This window comes from Cydia strobilella, chromosome 20 (assembly GCF_947568885.1).
Source record: "Cydia strobilella chromosome 20, ilCydStro3.1, whole genome shotgun sequence".
Taxonomy (NCBI): Eukaryota; Metazoa; Arthropoda; class Insecta; order Lepidoptera; family Tortricidae; genus Cydia; species Cydia strobilella.
The window spans coordinates 11,213,527-11,239,440 of record NC_086060.1 but is presented as its reverse complement, the minus strand read 5'-3'; positions in this window follow the sequence as shown (position 1 = coordinate 11,239,440).

The window sequence follows — 25,914 nt, the reverse complement described above, 5'->3', positions numbered from 1 at the left end:
GTTTTGTTTGAGAGCCCTTTTAGTATTCATAGTTCTATTATTTCTGGCGCGAGTTGCTTGTTTGCCTGTAATTAGTGTTAAGGGGAAGTATTTCAATCAGTTTTGTTTAATAATTTAATTAATCGATTAATATTTTATTTTACATTAAAATATTTTAAATTTTCTCGGGACAGTATATACCGAGAATGCGGCGGAGGCAGCGGTTACTAGAGACTTGTAGCTGGCGCGAGAAGTCTTTTGTGACCTTCAACGTCTCGCATCCTTACAGCAATATGGTTTTTACGTTTGACCAGAATATTCTGAGCTTGACTCTCCGTGTCAGTTTACTTGATTGCCATACGGGGCGGAGCTGTGCGAAGGTTCGGGTTGCTCTTGCTTTGGCTATTCTCGAAGCGATGTCCTCTTCGGATTTCGAATATCAACCTGTTGTCCACAGGCTGTGGAGATGCTGCAATGAGACTCCGATAGACCAGCAGATCAAGCGCCGGAAATGGAGTTGGATTGGGCATACACTATGTGATTTCACACAACTTTATATGGAGTTAACACGGAGCCGTGAAATTTTTGAAAAATATAATGATTGCAATTAATAAGTAGGATTCAACTACAGATTCTACTGCATAGCCCATTTTTATTTGTAAGTAGCATATCTGGCTTATCGAATCAAAAGAGGATTTGTTAATCAGATTACATTAATCAATTAACGAAATAGAGACAGATGCGACAGAGAGAGATGCGACAAGTATCCTTTAAGAGTCCCTGGCAAGCCCGGTTCTCCATACAAACGTAGTTACGCTCTCATTTTAAAACAACTAGCTAGATTTATCTAAACCTTTGTACATACAATAGGATAAGGTATATCTATGAATGTAATTAGTTTATGTAGCTTCAAATACCATAGTTAAAAAATACAGCGTTTTTAAATTTTTCATACAAAACTTGTTTTTGCTCTATTTTGTTTGTTTTATAACCTGGACTACTGGAGCTATATAAACTAATTACAGGCATAGATATAATACCTCATATCATTGTATGTGCAAAGTTTCATTACAATCCAACAGGTAGTTTTAAAATGAGAACGAAACTCCGTTTGTATGGGAAGGTGAAAATCGGCCGAGCTCGCCGGAGACTCTCAATCATCGATAATACCAGGATCTCGACTCCCCCTTAAGCATATCGATCCCATTATTATTTGAGGCGGAGACATAGTTTAACAAGCTAATTTGCTTCAGAAAATCGTTCAACCTCGCTTTAATCTTAAGGGTGGATTCATCCGGAGTTTGCTTTTCGAAGGGACGCGAGACTATCTCGCGTCCTATTATGACTATTATTGTTTAACCTAGTTTCGGTAGTTTATTTTATTAGTGTAAGGTAAAATAAAGGATGCTTGAGTAAAGTAGATAATAATATTATCTACTTTACTCAATCAATCAATCAATCAATCTTTAATGTCAAAAACACATGTCTAAAATTGCAATACAAATTAAATTAAAAATACACAACACACAATATAGTTATATATACAAATTTCAAAAATAAAAAACCATTAAAAAACAAAAATACAAATGTCAAAAAAATAAAATACACTGGGAATCATTTCATGTTAAACTTAGTATAAAATTCTTTCACCGTGAAAAATGCCTTGTCAATTAAAAACGCTTTCAACTTTTTAACAAATAGCTCGTAAGAAGCCGCCTCTTTTATTTCACGGCTCAGGATGTTGTAAATTTTTATGCCAACAACCCCCAACGAGTTGGACGATTTTGCGAGTCTGACCAAGACGGATTTAATATCACGATCAGTTTGCCTCTGATCAGGTCGACGCATCACATATTCACTCTTATGCTTATACATATATTTTGCCACCTCAAGTATATATATATATATACAGGGCACTGTTAGAATTTTTAATTCGCGGAAGTACTCTTTAGTCGGAGTGAATGGCGCCACCCCAGCTCAATAATATTATAATTATAATTAGTGACTTGGGAAAATTAGTGAGAGCAATATGTTTCTAGAGTTAGACCAAGAAAAGTCTGAAACGATTTTGATAGTACACGCAGTGCAAGTGTTATTTTAAACGTCAAACTTGTATGAAATTATTATTTCTAGTTTTCTGAAAATGTCTTCAAGCAGTGCTGTGAAAAGGTTTGGGTTTTTGCCTACCTTAATAGAGCTTATTAAACTTATAACTAACTTACTCAATTGGCACTTGAAAATTCACGGCAATATCGTAAGGCGGCGGAAACATCCCGAGGCAAACCCAATTATTCCTGATTTTATAACGTCACCCTGAATTAATATCAATTTAACATCCGCCCTCTAGCTAAATTAAAATAGGACCCTTAAATTGGGAAATTCATCGAAATTCCTTAAAGTAATATCAAGAAATAATTCGATAAAATAAGAAGCGAGATAATAAAAAATAAAACAAGGATTATTCACCAGCAACTTCCCCTTCTATACGGCCTTGTGGACCGGGAAGTACCGTACTAAAAGTATTTACCTGTGCCAGTTCTCGAGAATGGTCGTGCCACGCTCTATTGAGATCGATCTATCGTCACTGACAGAACTATTGTAGCCAATAAGCCTGACATTGTGATAATAGATCGATCGCAGCGCCGGGCCGTGCTCGTCGACATCACCATCCCCCATGATGAGAATCTCGTGAAAGCCGAGAAGGACAAGTCCAGTAAGTACCTAGACTTGGCTCATGAGATAACCGCCATGTGGGATGTTTATTCGACGATCATTGTCCCGATAGTCGTTTCAGCGAACGGTCTGATAGCGAAGTCTCGGTCAACATCTTTTATATGAAAGTCTAATTATTCATCTAATTACTCACCCTAAAATCAAAGATTTAAGGATGGTATAATTAATCAACCCACGCTATAAAAAGAATGATAATGTTAATTTATAATCAATTATCATAGCTCGCAGAGACCCTTGACAACTTGGACAGATTTGTGGTGATGGGAAAGGTGGACGACAGACGGCCTAGACGACCAAGTCCAACGAGATGGTGTGACCAAATATCCGATTTTAGGGGCCCGTTTATTAAAAAGCTTGTAGCTTGTAATACAAGTGGAAGTCCTTTTTGACAGCTTTTGTTAGAAAAGGACTTCCACTTGTAATACAAGGTAAAAACTTTTGATAAACGGGCCCCAGAGCGTTTCCACAATGTCCGATTCGATATCGCTGCGTAGTCAGGCAGCGGGGGTACGCCCGGGCGCCGTCTTTAGTGGTCACGCATACGGTTACATTTTAAGGAGAATCGTCCTTAACCCATGATAGCTCAACACAGCGGGTGTTACGCTACTGGATAGAATCCGAAATCAGTATGTCAGAAGAAGCTTCAAGATCGCCCCGATTACCGAAAAGGTCAAGGTCGTTCAGAAGACCATATGGTGAAACTGGCCCTAAAACTGCCAACCACTAAACGCAGCTCAGGCAGACCACCTACCACATGGTGGACGACGGTTGAAAAAGACCTAAAAGAAGCTCATTTAAATAAGGACGTAGCGTAAGACCGCGCTAGATGGAAATTGAGGACAAGGAAGGCCGACCCCAAGTAAATGGGAACAGGTCTATCGGGAAGAAGAAGAAGAAGAGCTCAACTGCAGTAGGATTGGTAGAAGAAGAATTTACTCACAAAAATCAACCAATCCTGAACTCAACTTATACGGTACTTAGTTACCCGTTTTTACGCTAACGTCTCTGCTCGCATTTCTCATTCGAGGTCTCCGTCTTAAACACGATATTTACATGCGAGAAATATCGCAGTGGCGTTCAAACTGAGCCCTGGGGAGTGGGGACCTTTCAGAGGCGGTACTATGAGAACTCACTAAGGGTATTTTAATTTTAATAACAAAACTTCCGTGAGACACATATTAAATATATTAAACCGGTTCACTCGCGTATATAAAGTCGATGATTGCTCGTCATGTTTCGCTCCATAACGAGGAGCATTTTCACAGAGCGCACGCGTTGGTGGCCCGATGCAGACCCAGGGCAGGGTATTTTAATTATTATCACGCAAGATATTTTAGGAACATTGACGTTTTTATGTTTTAAAGTGGGAGCTTTTGAACATGAAAACTAAAATATAAATACTTTATTGTGCACTAAAGAAAAATACATGTTACAAACAAAGACAGAACATAAGTGAGTAGGTAATAACAGACGGACTTATCGCTAAAAAGCGATCTCTTCCAGACAACCTTCAGATAGCGATTCAGTGGATAGAAATATGTTAATGGGCAGTGCAAAATCACAAAGAAATTAAAATATATGAGTGAGTGAAAGGACCATATCAAGATTAAGAAAGAGACAATCGATTACACTTCGAATTTTAAATGTCGCGAGACATACTAACATTAAGCTAATTTTACATTTCACGTGTGTTTTTAGTCACTCGCGCGACATGTTTTGGAGAGTTTCCATTATAAACAGAGCTTTATAGAAATGAGAAACTTATATTTAGTTTTTATTAAAATTTCACATGGTCATCTCACGATTGCTATTAAAAAAAAGTTTTAGTGGGTCGTGAAGAAATTAAAAATGTGGCTAGTTCAGAACCATATTTTCTATGTATAGTAATCTTAATTGCCGCGATTTTGTAGTGCCTCTGGTATGTTTGCGGAGGCACAATTTGACAGCTTTGCGGCGATTATGGGCAAGAGGTGCGCTTCACTGATGCGTCGCCTGCGCGGCAGCCCCAACAGCATTCTGGTCGTGTTCATGGAGCGCGAAGATGGCCCCATGCTCAACCGTTGGCAGGTGCTGCATGCACTCGCCGTCTAGTTTTTAGTTTTAATTTTTAGTTTTAGTTTTTATGCGATACTAACACTAGTAATAAGATTGTAATAATTGCTAACCATGTATGGACCTTTTAATAGTCTGAAATAAATGATTTTTATTTATTTATTTAATTTGTTAACAGACATGCAAAAAAAAAAATATACGCGATATAATCCGTTTTCATAGTTTTATTTCATAGACATGCTAAAATAAATGCAATATAAATCTTCAACTCGTAGTAGAGTAACGTATAGCTAGACCGGCGCTGACCTGGTTCTGGAGTGTTGGCCTTCCAGCCGCCGACACTTGAAAAAACCGGCCAAGTGTGAGCCGGACTCGCGCACTAAGGGTTCCATACCATTAATCATAATCATTAACCATTACGCAAAAAACGGCAAAAAAATCATGTTTGTTGTATGGGAGCCCCAGTTAAATATTTATTTTATTCTGTTTTTAGTATTTGTTGTTATAGCGGCAACAGAAATACATCATCTGTGAAAATTTCAACTGTCTCGCTATCACGGTTCATGAGATACAGCCTGATGACAGACGGACAGACGGACAGACGGACAGACGGACAGACGGACAGACGGACAGACGGACAGACGGACAGACGGACAGACGGACAGACGGACAGACGGAAAGACGGACAGACAGACAGACAGCGGCGTCTTAGTAATAGGGTCCCGTTCTTACCCTTTGGGTACGGAACCCAAAAAAAACTTTGTAACGTATGAATAGATCTTTCTCGTTTCTTTGTGGATTTAACGTTGCTTTCGTTGTGTGAAAATTGTGGAACAAAAACGTTTTACTGAGTTAAAAAGTTGTACGTGATACACAACACATTATTTGGACTTCTTGCTTAAGAATCCCGCACTACACTCAAGAAAGTCACTTGAAAAAAAAACCGGCCAAGTGCGAGTCGGACTCGCGCACCGAGGGTTCCGTACTTTTTAGTATTTGTTGTTATAGCGGCAACAGAAATACATCATCTGTGAAAATTTCAACTGTCTAGCTATCACGGTTCATGAAATACAGCCTGGTGACAGACAGACAGACGGACAGTGGAGTCTTAGTAATAGGCTCCCGTTTTTACCATTTGGGTACGAAACCCTAAAAACGTTTAACGTATAAATAGATCTTTTCAGCTTCTTTGTGGATTTAACGTTGCTTGCGTTGCGTGAAACAAATTTTGTCCATCTTAGCTAACTTTGCCATGACTTGAATACAACAAAGTGTGGAATGCCATTACAATTGTCATATTTTAACAATTTTGCGTGCGTTGTGAGAAACTAATGTAGAGAACAAAAGTTGTTATGGTGGAGATGCTGGGACGTTTTTTTTTGTAACCACCCTGTATATTAACACCACCATATTGTCAGTGCTTAGAGGCGTGTAAACATATTTTTGAAACGTTGGCTAAAAATAACTTTAGTTATTAAGGAACTCTGACTGGTACCATATTCATATTCATTTAATCATTGCTTTGTGTGTACAAAAAAATCTTATTATTATTTTAAACACAACCCTGTAAGGGCACTGCAATAAAATTACAAACTTATCAACTATTTAACTTAATAACACTATTAAATATGTTTACATGTAATGGCCAGCCGTATACATATAAGGGTGACGGAGAGGACTACACGAGTAAATATTAAACATTATCTCAGGAGTCCAGATATTCACTTACAGAGTAGAATGCTTTGTCTACGAGGAAAGCCTTTAAATTTTTCAGAAACTTATTATCATTCAGCTCATTTTTTATGTGGTTAGGTAGCTTATTAAAATTGCGATATTAACTAGTTTTGAACCTTATGTCAATGACTTCAAAGTCCATTGATGGTCAGTTTAAAGTGTTCTTAATATTTCTCTTTAGTTATTGAACCAATAAATTTAATCGAGTCGGCACTCCGATATAATTGGCTGAAATCTTGAAATGAAGGACAGAAAATAGATGTAGGTTTCTTTAGTTGTTTGGTCCATTTAAAAAGATTTTTGAATAGGATCTCTCGAACATTAAAAAGCGTAGACTGTGAAATATCTAGACCGCCTGTTGTTACCTGGTTCTAATTTAATTTCCTGGTTGCCCTGAAAACCAGCGCCATGGCTAAATATTTTTGCGTTAGAATATATTAGAATAAGATGTAATAGGTTGTTTTATGTTTTACTCCAAATCAAGTGTTTCTATTTCTACATAAGACGACTTACCTACATCTGAACTTAAACTAAACTATAAAAGCCTACTTAACTATTCAAATAACCACAATCATATTATCATAATCATAATTATATTATTTATAAACTGCTCAATCTTGGCTTGATCCCTGATTAATGTCAATTTCGAGGACTTTTTTATTTTTATCTTTTTTTTTCAGAACCCTAAAACCCCTATTTTTATTGTCTTGATACTGCCTATGTGACCTATATTGTATCCGTTTAAGGTCAAATTAAAGTAACTTTGCTCCATAATTAGGCATTAAACACTCGTGTGATGTTTTTATAAAACTCGCTTTCACAGGGCGAATCGGGTCAGACAAAAAAAATGATATTGAAACAACAGAAGACATGTACAATGCAATATTTTAAACATCAACGAATTTTTCATCATGATCCGATTTACCCTGTGATCCGATTCGCCTCGGTCTACCCTAGTAGTAAAAATATTGGCTCTTCTACACAATGGGTAACCATACTGGCCCACTAATGGGTAGTGGTGTCGGATGGCTTAGCGTGTCGGTTTTTTGTCCGTCCATCAAAGGTAGTAGGCCAGCGATGATGCGTACGCATGGCCTATTATATGTGCGTGCTCTCAACCATCACATGGCCATCTCGCCGGTCCAGCGCTGGGTCATCGTGTAGAGGAGCCATAACCATCGCTTGACCATCTCGCTGGTCCAGCGCTTCATCATCATCATATACTTAAGAGTAAGTCTCTTGTCGGTGGAGCAATTTCCATGTTTCGCGGTCCTCTGCCTTTTCTTTGACAGCCTGATACGACACGACGTTGAGTTTTTCCTTTATTTGATGCATGTACGCTCTCCTTGGTCTTCCCTCCTTCCTCTTTGCTTCAACTTTTCCTTCTATGATGTTTTTGATAAATTCGTCGTGTCGTATCAGGTGCCCAAGCATCTTTCCTCTTGTATTATCTATAGTTCTTAACAAACTCCTCTATTCTCCTAGTATACGTAAAACCAGCACCACATCTCAAAAGCCTCCAGCTAGTACGTTTGTCACGCTATCGACTGATATTTACACTAGGAGTTCTGCAGGCAAAATGATGTGGTTTGCATCCAATTAAAATCGAACAGACAACCGTAATTGCTTTGAGGTCAGTGGAATCGATTTCTTCGGTTTCATACTCATACTCAATTTCATTTCATATGCGTATAGCTCTGAAGGTGACGTTCGAGTGTTACCGGCAGCTGCATTACGCTGCGTCTTACGTACACACACGTCAGACACGTCGAACACGCCGCCTGATTTGTCAAAAATTTGTTAAAGATACGATATGAATCGAATGTCATTATCAAAAGTGACGTTTTTGTTTGAAGAAACGTCACTTTTGACACTGTAGTAATGCGATAACAGAATTATAATGGGATTAGAACACGCCGCCTGATTCGTCAAAAAGTTGCTGAAGATACGATATGGATCGAATATGTCGGTATCAAAAGTGTCGTTTTTGTTTGAAGAAACGTCACTTTTGACACTGACGTATCTTAATTCGAATCAGGCCGCGTGTTCTAATCCCATTTTAATTCCTAAATCGCGTTTCTACCTTGTAAATACTCACGCATTCACGCTGTTTGTCATCTAAGTACACTATCTAACAACCACATGCAATCCAGCAATTGGTACTAATCATTATCGTAACTACATTTAAAATCCCATTCAAATATATACCTTAACCTGTTATTACACGGTTCATAATCGAACGAGATTTTAAATGCAGATAAGACCTATTGAATTCTGCTTATCGCTACAGAGCTGCCGTTCAGTCATTCTGACTGACGCTGCGAGTACAACCAATCTTCGTGATTCGATCTGCGAAATCGATTTTGAACCCTATTTCCATTTACTGAAGGTCGCATTTAAAATGCTTTGGTATTTCCTGTACCATGATAGATTTGCGATAATTTCGGGCCGCAGAAACTGGACAGTTCAATATCTATGCCCATAGTCATCGATTTTCGCAGTTTCCCCTGTACCATGACATCCTATTGCTCTAATGGTCTGTGCTTAATTTCGGTAAAACGCAGTATAGTGATGAGAGAGACTAATGAGATAAGTCCTTTTGTGTGTGAGCAGGACAGAATAGGTCGAAAGCGTGCAGTGGGATGAATGCACAATCTGGATCTAGGTCGGATGACAAAAGAGACGGCAATATAGGATGTCCTAGTTGTTTGACGGATTCGAATTAGTTTTTAAGTACTGGACTTTAGGTAAGTAAAGTTAGAGTTAGACCAAGGTAACTCTGCAGTGATTTTGATATCACAGACTGTGCAACTGTTATTTTTAACGTCAAATTTTTATGAAACTAACAGCTTAACAAAAATAGATATGTTTAAATATGTAGAATAAATAGACCGTATCAGCCGGGCTAGTACATGATTGGCGTGAGAGTATCTCGCCGCGACATAGACTACCCGTCCTCCTTTAATTCATACAGTTAGTAAAAGACGGGTAGTCTATCTCGCGGCGAGATACTGTCGCGCCAATCATGTGCTCGGCCTACGGATACTTTTAATCGCGAACAGTCGAGATTTATCCGTATTTGGAAAAAACCGGCCAAGTGCAAGTCGGACTCGCGCACCGAGGGTTCCGTACTTTTAGTATGTGTTGTTATAGCGGCAACAGAAATACATCATCTGTGAAAATTTCAACTGTCTAGCTATCACGGTTCATGAGATACAGCCTGGTGACAGACGGACAGACGGACAGAGGGACAGACGGACAGACGGTCAGACGGTCAGCGGAGTCTTAGTAATAGGGTCCCGTTTTTACCCTTTGCGTACGGAACCCTAAAAAACAGCGTTGCATATACTTTTGGAGCGATGTTTCATACGCTGCCGTATTTATTTATTTAATCGTAATCGTATGGCATTATGTTAATAATGATATAGAGATACCATAAATCTAACTCCAGAGAATTAATCCACTTGATAGCTTCGTATTAATGTTGGTACAGATATCATCACTCGTAGGCCGACTACGAGTGATGCTATCTGTACCAACATTAATTAAAAAAACCGGCCAAGTGCGAGTCGGACTCGCGCACGAAGGGACTTCCGTACCATTATGGAAAAAAACAGCAAAAAAATCACGTTTGTTGTATGGGAGCCCCACTTAAATATTTATATTATTCTGTTTTTAGTATTTGTTGTTATAGCGGCAACAGAAATACATCATCTGTGAAAATTTCAACTGTCTAGCTATCACGGTTCATGAGATACATCCTGGGTGACAGACGGACAGACGGACAGCGGAGTCTTAGTAATAGGGTCCCGTGTTTACCCTTTGGGTACGGAACCCCAAAAATACTGAAATTAGTGAAATTACTTATGCATCACTGAAGTGGAAACATCAAAATATTGACAAACCAATACACAAATAAACTGATTTTAATTCTAATTCCAAATGATAATAAAAGACGATCGTTAATTTAAAATAATGTTCAATTACATTGGCAGTAATAGACGTAAAGAAAGATTTATATTTTCTATTATGATGCCCCGTTCAGGGGAAATTAGGTAACTGACAAAGGTATTTTGTAGAATAATAATAATTAGCTAAGGATATACGACGAACTCATCTATACATACATACATACATATAATCACGCCTATTTCCCGGAGGGGTAGGCAGAGACCACAGCTTTCCACTTGCTACGATCCTGACATACCTCTTTCGCTTCCTTCACTTTCATAACATTCCTCATACACGCTCGCCGGTTTAGGGTGCTCTTGACCTGGCCTTTCTTCAGGATTTCCCCGATCTGATCAGAGAAAGTCCGCCGAGGTCTGCCTCTTCCAACTCCCGTTTCTACTTCTCCCTTATACACATCAACTCATGTTTATTCTAATTAACTCAATACCGGAGATATTTTTTTTCTGATAAGGCCACTACGAGCGTGTACACTTACTTTAGGGCCTGTTTACATATTGATTAGTGTTTAGTACGAGTTCATACATTTGCTACTAAACTTAAGTACTATCTCGGAAGATAGATGTTCGAAATGACATTGATATGTCACAGTTTTCAGTTGTTTGGTTGAGTTAAAAGTAATGTCCGTGTTACAGCAACGCTATATGCAACTCCAAAGGGTAAAAACGGGACCCTATTACTAAGACTCCGCTGTCCGTCTGTCTGTCTGTCACCAGGCTGTATCTCATGAACCGTGATAGCTAGACAATTGAACTTTTCACAGATGATGTATTTCTGTTGCCGCTATAACAACAAATACTAAAAAGTACGGAACCCTCGGTGCGCGAGTCCGACTCGCACTTGGCCGGTTTTTATACAATAAGGAGGTTTTTTATGGAGGTTTATAAAATTATATAATAATTTAAGAATATTTGTACGTCAGGTAAATTAAGGATTGTGTGTATTATGGTAAATTAAGGATTGGAAACAATAGTAACATCAATTTATACCCTTTTTTACACAAATAAACTAAGCAATTCTATTCTATTCTAATTTTTTTTTTCTTTTGAAATCTAACTATGCCATCTGGTTTTCTTAAACGTTTTTAACCATACCCTGAAGTTCAAAAAATACACGGTGTACGTGGGCATTTTCTAAAATAAATATTGAAAAGTTGATTCTTTCAAATCTGGACATTCTTGGGCTCATTCTATTCAGAATCGACAGCATTCTCCATCGTGCCATTAAAAAAAGATGTCCTTAAATGTCAATAAATGCGATGATTATGATTCTGATTCTGAATACCGTTAAGTCACGTTTTAGTGTAAAAATTCTTAGAACGTCTTTACTAGTTTTTGCTTTTAATGAATTGCATTGTCTGCGTTTAATAATTGATTTCAATCTAGTTTTAATCGTGGTGCAATATCGACGTGTTGAAAAATGGATAAAGTAATAGTATTACTTTTGGTTCTGATTAACGGTAATTCTTTACAAACTTAAGTTTTTAACTATAACAAAATACGAGAAGCAAAGCCAAAATATTTAAGTGAAGTTTTGTTATATCTTCTTGAGAATAATGATTCTTAAACCTTGAATACTATTATAAAGTATATGCGTTATACTACCTTAGCATTAGGTTTTCAAGATATTAAAATAATTAATATTATTATTAATATAAATGTTTGATTATTATATAATTTAGAAAGTAATTTTATTTTCAGTATTAAAAAATAGATTATTATTGAATAAATTATTTATTTAAATTTTCATCATGAAATGAAATATTTATCCTATATCAAATTCCTGTGATACTAAATATATGAGCGATGTATGTGATAAAATATGTCATTCGTGTATATGTCTTACAAATTATATCCCTTGATCGTTATATCGATCAATAATATATCATTAGTTGTTATATACAGTGAAGGGCACCCATCTTTAATATGTCTGAGTATCACGGAAGCTTCGTAAGTAAAACCGAAATAATATAATTGTATCTGTTGTTTCAGCCAATTCTACAGTAAGCAGAAATATCTTAGGCAGGCGAAATGCAGATCCCACAAAACAGATAAATTCAGCAGATAACGACCCGACGCGTAATATCACGGGGTTCCAATTTGGTTCTGTTGTATATAGTTGTTTGTTGGTATTCGTTTGCGTTGTACAATCCATATTTATGCCAATTTCTGTATTAGCTTTATTGTAATCCGGTGGCATTGCTAGATATAAATAAAGCAAACGAATACCAACAAACAAGTAGGTATACCTACCTATATGTCGCAGACAAATTGTAAGATTCGGCATTTTACAAACGGCGTCGTCATTTTACAAACGTTTTCACGTTTGCAAATTGCCGTTACAATTTGCTTTCGGCAATTTTACAAACGGCGTCGTCATTTCATTTTACAAACGTGAAAATTTTGTAAAATGACGACGCTGTTTGTAAACGGCGGATTCTCACAATTTGCCTGCGACATACAACAGAACCAATGCAATCGCATATGGATTTACCGTACGAGATACATAAAAATATACCAAGCGATAGTAACACGAAGAAACAAGCATTGAGAAACACTATAAAGTACTTCGAAGAAACTGTAACGATGTCATCGTTTAGAACTACTATTGAGGTAATAAGAGCTTAGATGTCAAAGTTTAGAACTACTAGTGAGGTAATAAGAGCTTAGTTGTCAAAGTTTAGAACTACTAGTGAGGTAATAAGAGCTTAGTTGTCAAAGTTTAGAACTACTAGTGAGGTAATAAAAGCTTAGTTGTCAAAGTTTAGAACTACTAGTGAGGTAATAAGAGCTTAGATGTCAAAGTTTAGAAGTACTGGTGAGCGAGTGAGTATCGCTATAGCTCGGTATGATGGCAAGAGACCTGATGGGATGTCGCTGATACCGTGGAGGATGGGATGAGTGTTGGTATGCGACACGACCTGTGTGGACACACTGGCACCATCTCACCTTCACGGCACTACAAAAGCGGGTGCGGTTGCCAAGGCCCTCAAAAGGCGGAAATACGGGGGTCTCGACGCCAATTACAACTTTGTTCCTTTCCGTGTCGAGACCCTCGGTCCGTGGGGCCCTGGAGCTCAGAGCTTGTTTGCGGATTTAGCCAAACGGTTGGTTGATATTACTGGAGACGAAGAGCTGGCAGCTTAATCGCTGAACGAATAAGCGTTGCGATTCAGCGAGGAAATTCTGCCAGTATCTTTGGCACTATGCCCCAGGGCTCTTAAGATATAGATTATTAGTTTTTAATTAGTTTAAGTTTGTACTGTAGGTACCTATATTTACATTTTATTCATTTATATTATATGCATTCTGTTTTAAATAAAAATATATCAATGTAATAAGTAGGTATTTACAAAGATATTACCGGCTGCCGACCGATATGTTTTATTTAACGATTTTTTTTTTCGTATGGCTTTTTGTGTTACTCTACTTCAAAGATTTACAGTTTGTAGATATTGTACCGCTTCCTTGGTTAAGGTGGTGAAATCCTCCATATTTATATTTAATGATATTGGAGGCAAACGAGGAGACGAATCACCTGATAATAAGCGATTACCGTCGCCCATGGATACCTGCAACACCAGAGGAGTTGTAAGTCCGTTGCCGACCTTTAAGATGGGAGTGCTCTTTTCTTGAAGGTTTGAAGGTCGTATTGGAACGGAAATACCGCAAGCGGTAGTTCATTCCACAGTTTAGCTGTGCGAGGCAGGAACTTTCTGGAGAAACTCACAGTTGACGGCTGCCACCCATCTAAGTGGTAAAGATGGAAATGTTGCCCCAATAGCTGCTTTTATTTTACAGGACACACTGAGCAGGCTTTTGAAAAAGCGTCTTCCCTTCCCCCACCCCGCCCCGGACCAAATAGGCCAACTGAACAAAGACATAATGTTGCCAGTGACCGAACCATTATGGATATTTGAAGATTACGACGATGCACAGTCTAAAAATCAACAAATAAAAGAGGATTCCACTACATGTGAAGCGCAGAGGGTTCGTTGCATCGGAGATACGTAAGTTAAAAAACCGGGCAAGTGCGAGTCGGACTCGCGCACGAAGGGTTCCGTACCATTACGGAAAAAAAACAGCAAAAAAATCACGTTTGTTGTATGGGAGCCCCATTTAAATATTTATATTGTTCTGTTTTTAGTATTTGTTGTTATAGCGGCAATAGAAATACATCATCTGTGAAAATTTCAACTGTCTAGCTATCACGGTTCATGAGATACAGCCTGGTGACAGACAGACAGACGGACGTACAGACGGACAGCGGAGTCTTAGTAATAGGGTCCCGTTTATACCCTTTGGGTACGGAACCCTAAATAGAAGTAAATGTCACATTGGACTATGAATAACTACATATAGCTAACTTGCGTTTGAAGTGCTTCATCATCATCATCATTCTAGCCTTCAGTCGCCCACTGCTGAGCTGCCTCTCTTCCTGTACGCCACTTATCCCGGTCCTGGGCTAGTCTCATCCAAAAGTGCCCCGCGATTTTTCGAACGTCATCCACCCAACGAGCCAACGGACGCCAGGCGCTTCTTTCATCCTAAAGCGGACCAATCCGTCAACATTTTGGTCCACCTGCCATCACTGCCTGGCAACATGTTCCTCTCAACTCCATTAAATTTAAGCTTGGTTGAAGTGCTTAGATTGTACGTGTACAGTTGCTCTTTAGTCTCGCCATGGAAAGTAAGAAATATGCACGACTGCACGTGCTAACGAGCTCCCGCACACCGAAAGGTAGGTTCCTTGACATGAAGCTGAGTGGAGACCATTTCAGGAACGCTTTATAACTAGCAATTAATGTCAGTGTTATTAGTTAAGTTTAAATTAAGCGTTTTTGAATAAAGCATCTTCTGTTCTATTCTATTCGAAAGAGAAAGAGGCAAGCTCATGTCCAACAACGTATACGATAAAGATGAATGGTATAAAAAATTGGGGCATTTTCTATGAAAAGGGACCTTAGTCGATGGCGCTTACGCCGCACAGCGTCGCGCGGCATTGTATTTATATCGGAGCATCGTTAATAATGGCGTAAGCGCCATTGAAAATAAGGTCCCTTTTTATAGAAAATACCACAATTAATCAAATAACACATTCGTAGGTATGTTTATTGTGCTCCTTATGTATAGCTGCACAGTGTTGCCATATTAAGAAATCGGTTTCCTACCCTTATTTTCTTGTATAAAAAAATCGGATATTGGTTCCTATCATTCATTGTAGCCACAACGTTATAACCAATAAAATTATATTATATAAATTTAGATTGCTACATTACGACACCAGGTGCTATAATAAGCATATTACGTAACTACGTCGAAAATTTTAAGAGCCATATGTACGGTAAAACGTACGATACAATTGCGAAAAATAGGAAATCCGCAACTAACGGGGAATTTTAAAACACGGCAGTATTTTAAATCGACACGAGTTGCGAATTTACCTATTCGCACGTGTATCGTGCACGTGTGTATATAAGAATCAGAATCAGAATCAAATGTTTTATTAGTGATAAACTTAAAACTAAAATGGCATACAAAAGTATAACTAAAACTACCAACATTCATGAAATAGGTAAGAGTTAAAGTTTAGAAGAAATGGTCTCGCCTCAGCATAATACTAAGCCGAAAGTCAGCGCTGATCTTCCGGCGAGACCATTTGCGGGTCACGATCGCAGCTGTACGACACGGGCCAACCGTAAGCTGAACGCAGCCTTTGCAGCAGCTTTAAATTATTTATTTATTTATTTACTAGCCTATTATGGTGTCCCACTGCTGGGCAAAGGCCTCTCCCCTTGTCTTCCACGACTCCCGATATAGTGCCTCCTCCGGCCAGTTGTTGAGAAAGGTGTCTAGGTCGTCCCGCCATCTCCGTCTGGGCCTGCCGGGTCCGCGCCCCTCTTCTGGCATCCATTTGGTGGCTATGCTAGCCCATCTGTCTGGATGCATGCGGCAGACGTGACCGGCCCAGTCCCATTTGAGCCTAGCAGTCTTCTCACCGACGTTAGCAATGCGGGTTTTTGTGCGGAGCGTGGTGTTCCGGATACGATCGGTCCTCTTCACACCTAAAATGCTGCGCTCAATAGCCCGTTGGCATACCTTCAACTTGGACTTCTGACTCTCTGTAACTATTTAAATAACTATTTAAATTTCAGGGATTATAATCAGCCAGTATGCGTAATAGACCTAACTATGCCGGAGTACATAGAGGCACCCTACAGGCAAAAAGGCTTCCACAGTTTTTGTGAAGTGACGTACAGAAACTGTCTGAAAAGATACGAACTAACCGGCAAAAATTATGCTACTCATTATTCTGAAGGTAAACTTTCTCCTTCTTTTCCCCTCTTCGAATAGAACGTCCTTTCCATCTCCATTTCCAGTGTGTGTTTCCAACATAATTATTCCGAATGTCGAAAACCGTACTGAAAAAACGATTCATATTATGATGGAGTGAGATGGGTGTTTTTAATATATTTTTCGGATTTACCCGATATACGCAATTACCCGAATACCTCATTTGTATAATGGTAATTTTGAAATTCTTCTCATATAATTGTTACAAGCTTTTATTTAACTTGTCCCATAATGTATGCATGTTATTTTGTTAGTGTGGGTCAAATCTAGGAAGCTAAAGACCCACTTCCCGATTTCTGATTGAGCTGAAATTTTTCAAACATATTGTAAATCGGATGACAATGCAAAATTATGATGACATGGAGCTGATCTGATGATGGAGACAGGAGGTGGCCATGGTACTGTCATAAAAAAGGCAAACTAATTGTGTTTGGGGTTGTTAGAATTGTCTCGATAAGTATTAGTTGCCTGTGGGAAGAAAAGTACAGTCAGCGACAAATGCTGGTACCCAAAATGAAACTTTTGCCAAAAACTTATTATTCTCATAATACTGGAGTGCACTTACTAATATTTGTATCAAAACACTTGACTTGACAACTTAATACTCAATATACTCATTTATTCTTTAAAAAAGTATATCACCTTATAAGATACTGTAGAAAAATCTTAATAGCGCCAAGTAGCCGATAGAACAACGACATCTAGTGCGATATTGGGCAACTCTAAAAGTTATCGTTACTACGTTTAAATTATTTATTTATCTTATTTTTATTGTACAATAGAAAAACTTAATATACTTACTAAAAGCGGAGTTAATGCCAAAGGCATTCTTTATCAGTAAACCTTTTATTGAATAAAATAAAATAACGACATGAGGTCGCGACCCTCAATCATGAGGAATCGAGGAAGAAGAGAACAATAAAATAAAATAAAATAACTTTTTTTTCAGACTATTTGGAGTTTTTTCATTACGGCTGGTGTAGACGATGTGGCGTATTAATACAATGCTAATCATGACCAAAAGAAGGCAATTAGCATCAATTTTATTCCCTATATATTTAAGTGTATAGAACGGCTCTGGAATAGAGCGTAGGGGAAGGTCGGGTAATCACGAACGCTGGGTAATCGCGAACGCAGCTGTTTCACTATGTTAAAGAGAGAGATAACATAATTTCACTCTTCGCATCTTAGAAATCACGCAATCACTAATAGTCGCTTGGCGACTAGCGGAGCGTTACGGGTGCACACAGGATTCAAGATAAAACTAATTCAAATATTATTACATACTTTACTTTCGTTACAATTATCCCATAAATTAAACACATTGTAACTTATACAGTAATAATGGTTCTAATACGAAACACGACATTTATTTGCATAAATAATTAGTACTTCAGGATTCAGTTACGAGAATTACATACGGCAGGGCCAGACATAAACTAAAAAAAAATATACTGTTGATTGTTGTAGTTTTAATTACGATAATTTACCTAGAAATACTATCTTTTGATTTATTCGACAACTCCCTTCTCTTCTTCATTTGTTGTTGTTACCCCCTGCTGGGGTGTAGGGCTCGAATCTTGTTCTCCCATTGACTTCGGTCGGACAACAAAACTTCCTTAGATGTTCGTAATTACCCCGCCTTCCCCTATAGATGTTAAGGTTGTACAATTCACTTTAAGCTATAACACTAGCTATAACACTTTAAACTGTCGCGTTTTGTATGTCGGGTAGTTTAGTGTTGTTTACCAATATCTCGATTGACATTTTGCTGTAACGTCAGTCTTCTGTGACCACAGCTAGTGCAACCTAGCTGAAACGTCGGAAAAAAGGGTAAATTAATGAAATTTAATCGCGTTTGACCCGTTTATGACATTAATTATATAACACTAGCCGCTTGAGGTGCAATATAGCGCCATCGATGTACAATACTGTACAATATTGTACATCGATGTAGCTCACGTGTTTAAGTCGAAAACGCTCGACATGTTTCACTCTGTACCGAGGAGCGTCATCAGGAGCTTGCGTTGTGTTCGTGTTCGTGTTGTTGACGCAAGCTCCTGATGACGCTCCTCGGTACGGAGTGAAACATGTCGAGCGTTTTCGACTTAAAACACGTGAGTGACCCGTTATTAATATATTTAATATGTCTGTGTCTCACGGAAGTTTTGTTATTAAAATCGATGTATAGCACCCAAAATAGCTATCTTAAACACTTTTTTGACACCACAGCCTGTTAAGTAGGCTAAGTAATATATGATGTTTAGTAATAAGCAGCAGCAATTAGCATTTAAGGTTTTAACAGGACACAACTTTCGGAACAAATAAAATTATTTTATTAAATTTATATTTTGATTTGTGTTTTTATATAGCCACAATATTATATAAGTACCGTGTTTTTTTTGATTTCCGTTAAATTCGACACGTTGCTTGGTACATTAATAGAAGCTACCTGGTATATCGCTTTTTGTAAAATTCGAAAAAAAATATTTTTTTCCTTTTTCATACAAAATAAATGAATATTGCATTGTAAAAGGTCCTTTAGAGTCACGTAAAAGTTAGTGTGACACATAATGAAAGAAAAGTAGGAAATGTCGGAATTGTCAAACTAACTCACCTCAGTAACCTTCTTGTAGTGAATAGCTATCAATGGAAAACTCTTTACTGACGAAACTTAAACAATAAATAAAATTTGAAGGCATTGAAGAATCTTTTACACAGGCTCAGCAATTAAATTTATTTACTGAATATCTCAAAAACTGTAAGAGTTAAAATACTAGTTTCTTAGAGAAATTAACTTTATTTAACCTGAAGAATCTCCCCTTAAAATTAACGGAAATCAAAAATAACACGGGTATAAATTAAATTCTACTAATACTAATTATACTACTAAAACTATTACTCTAATACTATTTAAATTCAACTATATAAATTATAAACTGAAATAGATTCATATAATATATTACAGAAAAAGTGAAGCCCTGCACTGGAGGGCTTCGTCACTTTTTCTTTAATATATTATGACATCTATTACAGTTTATAATTCTAAATTTCATTGCGTTATGTGTCATTTTGTATGGGATTATGAGTCCAAAACGTCGCGCTTACATACAAAAATAGATATATTGCAAACGCGAAGGCTCATCACTCAATCAAATGAAATTTACACTCCCCTTTTGGAGACAAATTGTAGATTGTTAACCGTGGGACGGATGGTTCCATCCGAAATGAAAAGTAGAGTGTTTAACAGTTAAACACTCCTTTTCATTTCTGACACGAGTAAAGTGGGTCTTTGTTTCCCAAAAAGTTTTGTCATAATTGTTTGTCCGTATTTTCGTTAGTCATAATGTTTGGTTTAGAAACGCGTAGCTTTCAGGATTGCCATAAAACAAACCTAACCTAACCTATATATAGGATAACCTTACGAAAATCCTGAAAAGTTAACGGTTTCAGTTTTAGATCTAATGATAATATGACAAACAATATATTATTTATGACTTTAAACTCAAACTCAAATAATAGACGTAGCTCGGAAAGCGGCCAAGTTGAAATGGGACTGGGCTGGTCATGTCTGCCGAATGCCGGATGACTTGTGGGCCAAGTTAACCACGGAGTGGGAGCCCCACGAGTCTAACCGGGGATCCGGCAGACCTCGTCGGCGATGGCGGGATAACTTGGACTCCTTCTTGACAGGCTGGCCAGATATAGCATTAAACAGAGACGAATGGAAAAAGAGGGGGAGGCCTTTGCCCAGCAGTGGGACACAGTGGGCTCTGAATAAATAAATAAATAAATATTAAACTACCTATATATGGGAAACAAAGGGACTCCAAGTTAAATACCTAAATGTGCATTAAAAAAAACAAGGCTTAGTATAAACTTCAGTAATTACCTACCTGTTATTTCTTGAGGGTACTTTCAATTAACAAATTAGGTAAAAATATCTCTGTTTATGAAATGGGGAGTTAATTATCAGAATGGAAATTGAACAACAAATCAATTTAAAAACAAAATTTTAATTGCTTGTACTTAAAACCCGGCCAAGCGCGAGTCGGACTCGCGCACGAAGGGTTCCGTACCATTACGCAAACAACGGCAAATAAATCACGCTCGGCATCGAACTTCAAGACCGAGTGAGGAATGTCGAGATCGTCATACCATGAAATCGCGAGAAAAAATTTACCCTCCCATAGAAAATGGACCAGCCAAATTTTTATTCGCGATTTCGAGGTTGGTCCCATAGTAAAAGTTGCTCAGTATAATCCCAAAACCTCCCTGGCAACGGGAATGCACTTATTTTTTTGCCACCGTGTATACGAGTAAATGCTGAGAATTAACAACTATCGCGTGATTATAATAGAAAAAAAAAACCGGTGCTAGTCGGACTCGCCTACCGAGGGTTCCGTACAAATTTATTCCGTAAAAAAAAATCACAAATTTACAGTTTTCCGATTGTTCCCTGTATTTGTAGTGTAAGACTACTTTGTGTAGGTTACTTGCCAAATTTCATAGCTCTAGGTCAACGGGAGTACCCTATCAACTTTGATTCCTTTGAGTGTCGAAATATACGTTTTTTGCGGCATAAACGGCCGTATCTTTTTTTTTTATAACTTAGAAGTCTGATTTTTTCACAGCTTCAAGGGACCGTAGACGTGAGGATATAGTTTTAATATCTACTTGATACCTCCACGCGTTCAAGAGATAAAGGGATCGACAGACGGACTGACGGACAGACGGACAGACGGTCGGACAACAAAGTGATCCTATAAGGGTTCCGTACCCAAAGGTTAAAAACGGGACCCTATTACTAAGACTGTCTGTCTGTCTGTCTGTCCGTCTGTCACCAGGCTGTATCTCATCAACCGTGATAGCTAGACAGTTGAAATTTTCACAGATGATGTATTTCTGTTGTCGCTATAACAACAAATATTAAAAACAGAATAAAATAAATATTTAAGTGGGGCTCCCATACAACCAACGCGATTTTTTTTGCCTTTTTTTGCGTAATATGGTACGGTACCCATCGTGCGCGAGTCCGACTCGCACTTGGCCGGTTTTTTTTATTATATGGCCTTGATGCGAGACTTTTAAGCTAAATCTCATAGAATAAAACTAGAGACAGGTGAGAAAATATGTGAAGGGTACACGGAAAGAACATGTCTACTCACTAACATTTTGAGTAATCGAGGTTTTAAAATTTAGAACCATGTCAAAATGTATGGTAATTCCGTGACCAGGTCTTTTTTAACTTAAAAAAAATGTGTTACATATATTATACAGTGGTAGCAAAAGGTATAACTAATATTTCATTAAGTGCTCTACATTTTGAAATGAAAATCTCATTTTCCGAAAAAAGTGAGTAGACAATATGTTTTTTCCGTGTACCCTTCATGTATAAAAACCTTTGACAATTGTAAACTCTTTTCCAAAATAAATTCTTATGGTGACCTAATATTATCGTATCTGCTATTCTTAATGTTATTTAATTAATCTCTATCGTTACTTAAGTCGTCGTTTGATTAGGCGGCGCACGACCGCCTAATCCTATGGGAGCCTATTGGGATTAATTAAGCCTGACTGTACTTTCAACAACAAAACGTCCTAACTCCCAAGCAACTTCCATAACCCTGCCATTTAACTTTATACCTTACACTATTGTATCAAGGTTTAAAGTATCTTGTGACTTCGGGTGACGCGAAATCTGCTTAAGTGACAGGGATTTGTAAGGTTCTGCCATTTAATATTGCACCTTATTGTGTTAGTATAAAGTAGAATTTCGTATATTTCAGTGAATTAAGACGATTTTGTGATAGCAAAAGTTACATTACATGGTATATTGGATGTTTTGTGTGTTAAGATTCAGCTAAAGCAGCGTTATTGCCAAAGATAACGGAGGGAACCTACCGCGAATACAGAAGTTCGCGAATTTCGGGCATCTTTCTCTTCTACACCAATTAAGAAGTAATAAGAGTGACAGAGATCGCTCGAAATTTACGAACTTGGATTTATTTTCCATTTCGAGAGATGTATTCAAATATCATAAAAATGGACCGATGACACGGCAGATATGTTCTTTATGATTAGAATATTAACTGAACCATTCTTTTGTGAATAACTACTTAATAATTTGCATTAATTTACTGCGTCCAATTTCAAACAATACGATATATTAGAAAAGCATAATTTATAGCGGCAATACATACCTGTTTTTAGGGAACTACCCAACGAATATAAAAATAAATGTTGCAAGGTAATATTTTTATGTATAGGTTAAAGAAATGGCTAATTGGGAAAGTTTACTTTTTGACGAGATTTTTTACCGATGCATGTTGCAATAAAATGTAAATAAATTAGTTTATAAAAACTTTAAGAATTTTAAACTGTTGCATGTTCGCAAAGGACAGCTGTTGAGACCATTTTTGTACATATTATCCATATGTACTTATATATAAACTCTTTATTGTACAAAACACAAATATTATGACACAGGAAAGGCAGTACAAATACAAAGGCGAACTTATCCCTTTATATGTCTACTTAAGTGTCTTAAGTACGTATACAATGGACAATAAAAACTTTCTCATTCTCATTCTGTGGTTTAGAAAGTATTTACGAAAAACGTTAATAAATCCCTTGAAAAATATCAAAACAGCCTATCCTCCCGAGACCCAGAAGCATTTGTTTTGTTTTTGAATTTGGAACCCTAAGTTACTCAATGAAAGTTCAAAATAGATTGTGGAATATGTACAAAATTTAGTACGCAGCGTCTTAGGAGTCTGTATTAATTTACACGCGCCAAATGGAATTTCAAAACAGCCTATCCTCCCGAGACCGAAAAGCATTTGTTTAGTTTATGAATTTGAAACCCTAAGTTATTCAATTAAAGTTCAAAATAGAGTGTGGAATATGTACAAAATTTAGTACGCAGCGTCTTAGGTGGCTGTATTAATTTACACGCACCAAATGGAATGACAAACTCCAATTTTAAAATCCCGGCTCAATACGGCTTGAACTTTTCCCTTTAACTTTTTCCTTTTTCCGTGACCACAGTTAGTGCTGAAACGTCAGAAAATAGGTAAAATAATGAAATTTAATGACATTAATTATGTGTTTTTCCTTTAAGGTTATCGTACAATTTATCACCCAGCGCAGCCTATTTTATACAAGCTTTTACTTAACTTAAAATGTCTGATGCATGTTCGGGTTAAATCTTGGAAGCAAAATTAGACCCCACTTCCCATTATTTGATGGAGCCGAAACTACACATTCATAATATTATATTTAAGTTGAGTGACAAGGCAATATTAGGTCCCATCGATCAGATCTGATAATGGACATAGGAGGTACCGAGCCATCCAGCCACAGGCAACAGAAATACATCATCTGTGAATAATTCAACTGTCTAGCTATCACGGTTCATGAGATAAAGCCTGGTGACAGAAAGTACGGAACCCTCGGTCGGACTCGCACTTCGCCGGTTTTTACTAAACCTTGCTTACGCTCAGTAAGCTCAGTTAGCGTTGACAATAACAGCACTGGAACGTCAATGCATACGTAAAAGGGCATAAGCGCCTAGTCTAGTTAGAAATTTGTTGACAAATATGTACCTTACGGTATTCTAACAAAGGCAAATTTCGTATACATGTATGTGACGGCCATGGTACAAAGTTGAAGTGTTTACGTCGTTTTTCTATTGAGTTGAATATGTGGGGCATCCTATGTAACAGGCGACAATGTAGGGAGACTATTCGAGATACATACATATCTATAGAATGTTTAGAGCATAGTACCTACTTAGGTTGTGGAGAGCGTTGGTGACCTAGCAGTTAGGACTCAAACCTACGGATTATCATTACATAGGTATTAGCAATCGCTTTTGGGCAAAGAAAACATCGTTACGAATCTGGACTAATCCCAATAATGCTTAGTCTCCTCTCTGCGTTGGATAATCAAATGGCACTCGTTTTTTTTTACCTTAGCCAATTCTTGGGATAGGGTTGTGGAACTCACGCGCACCAATATGTAGGTAAGAATGTAAGAGCAAGATGCACTAATACTAGTAATATCAAACCAACAACCCTAGTGCGCAAAACGTTCAAGCTGATAAACAAGACCAAGTGCGGGTAGTTCGAAAAACTCGCGCAGCTAGAAGATGTTGATGTCAACTTTAGCCAGCTTCTCCGAGACCACGGGGACAACGCCGTCCTCGAAACGTCGGACGTAAATGTTAAAACTTAAATACGCGATTAAGACCCGTTTTACAATTTAATAATAGTCACACTACTAATTATACTGAAATAGATGTCCCATAATAAAGGTGACAAAGGCCTCCAGTGCTGGAGGCTGGATTCGAACTGGCATCTTTAGATATCGCGGCTAACGCCATGAACCCCTAGGCACTCGGCCGTGGCGGAACCAATCCTAGTTTCTCGACTATATTATTGGGCCCCGAATTTCTAAGATGGCATTAGAAAGTAGGCCTCGAACACTGAAGGGCTTCGTCGCTTTTTAGGGTTCCGTACCCAAAGGGTAAAAACGGGGCCCTATTACTAAGACTTCGCTGTCCGTCTGTCACCAGGCTGTATCTCGTAATCTGTGATAGCTAGACAGCTGAAATTTTCACAGATGATGTATTTCGGTTGCCGCTGTAACAACAAATACTAAAAACAGAATAATATAAATATTTAAATGGGGCTCCCATACAACAAACGTGATTTTTTTGCGGTTTTTGCCGTAATGGTACGGAACCCTTCGTGCGCGAGTCCGACACGCACTTGGCCTGTTTTTTTAAATACAGATAACCTTAAGAGGTATTGCTATGTAAAATTCAACAACATGTAAACACCATCTCTTTTTGAGTTGTAATAAGTTAATAACCCGTATTTCACTGTTATATTGTTTACTTTGTAAAAACAGAATAAAATAGAGATTTAAGTGGGACTCCCACCCATACAACAAACGTGATTTTTGACCGAAGTTAAGCAACGTCGGGCGGGGTCAGTACTTGGATGGGTGACCGTTTTTATAGATAATGGTATGGAACCCTTTTGCGAGTCCGACTCGCACTTGGCCGGTTTTTTCTTTAGTATTATGA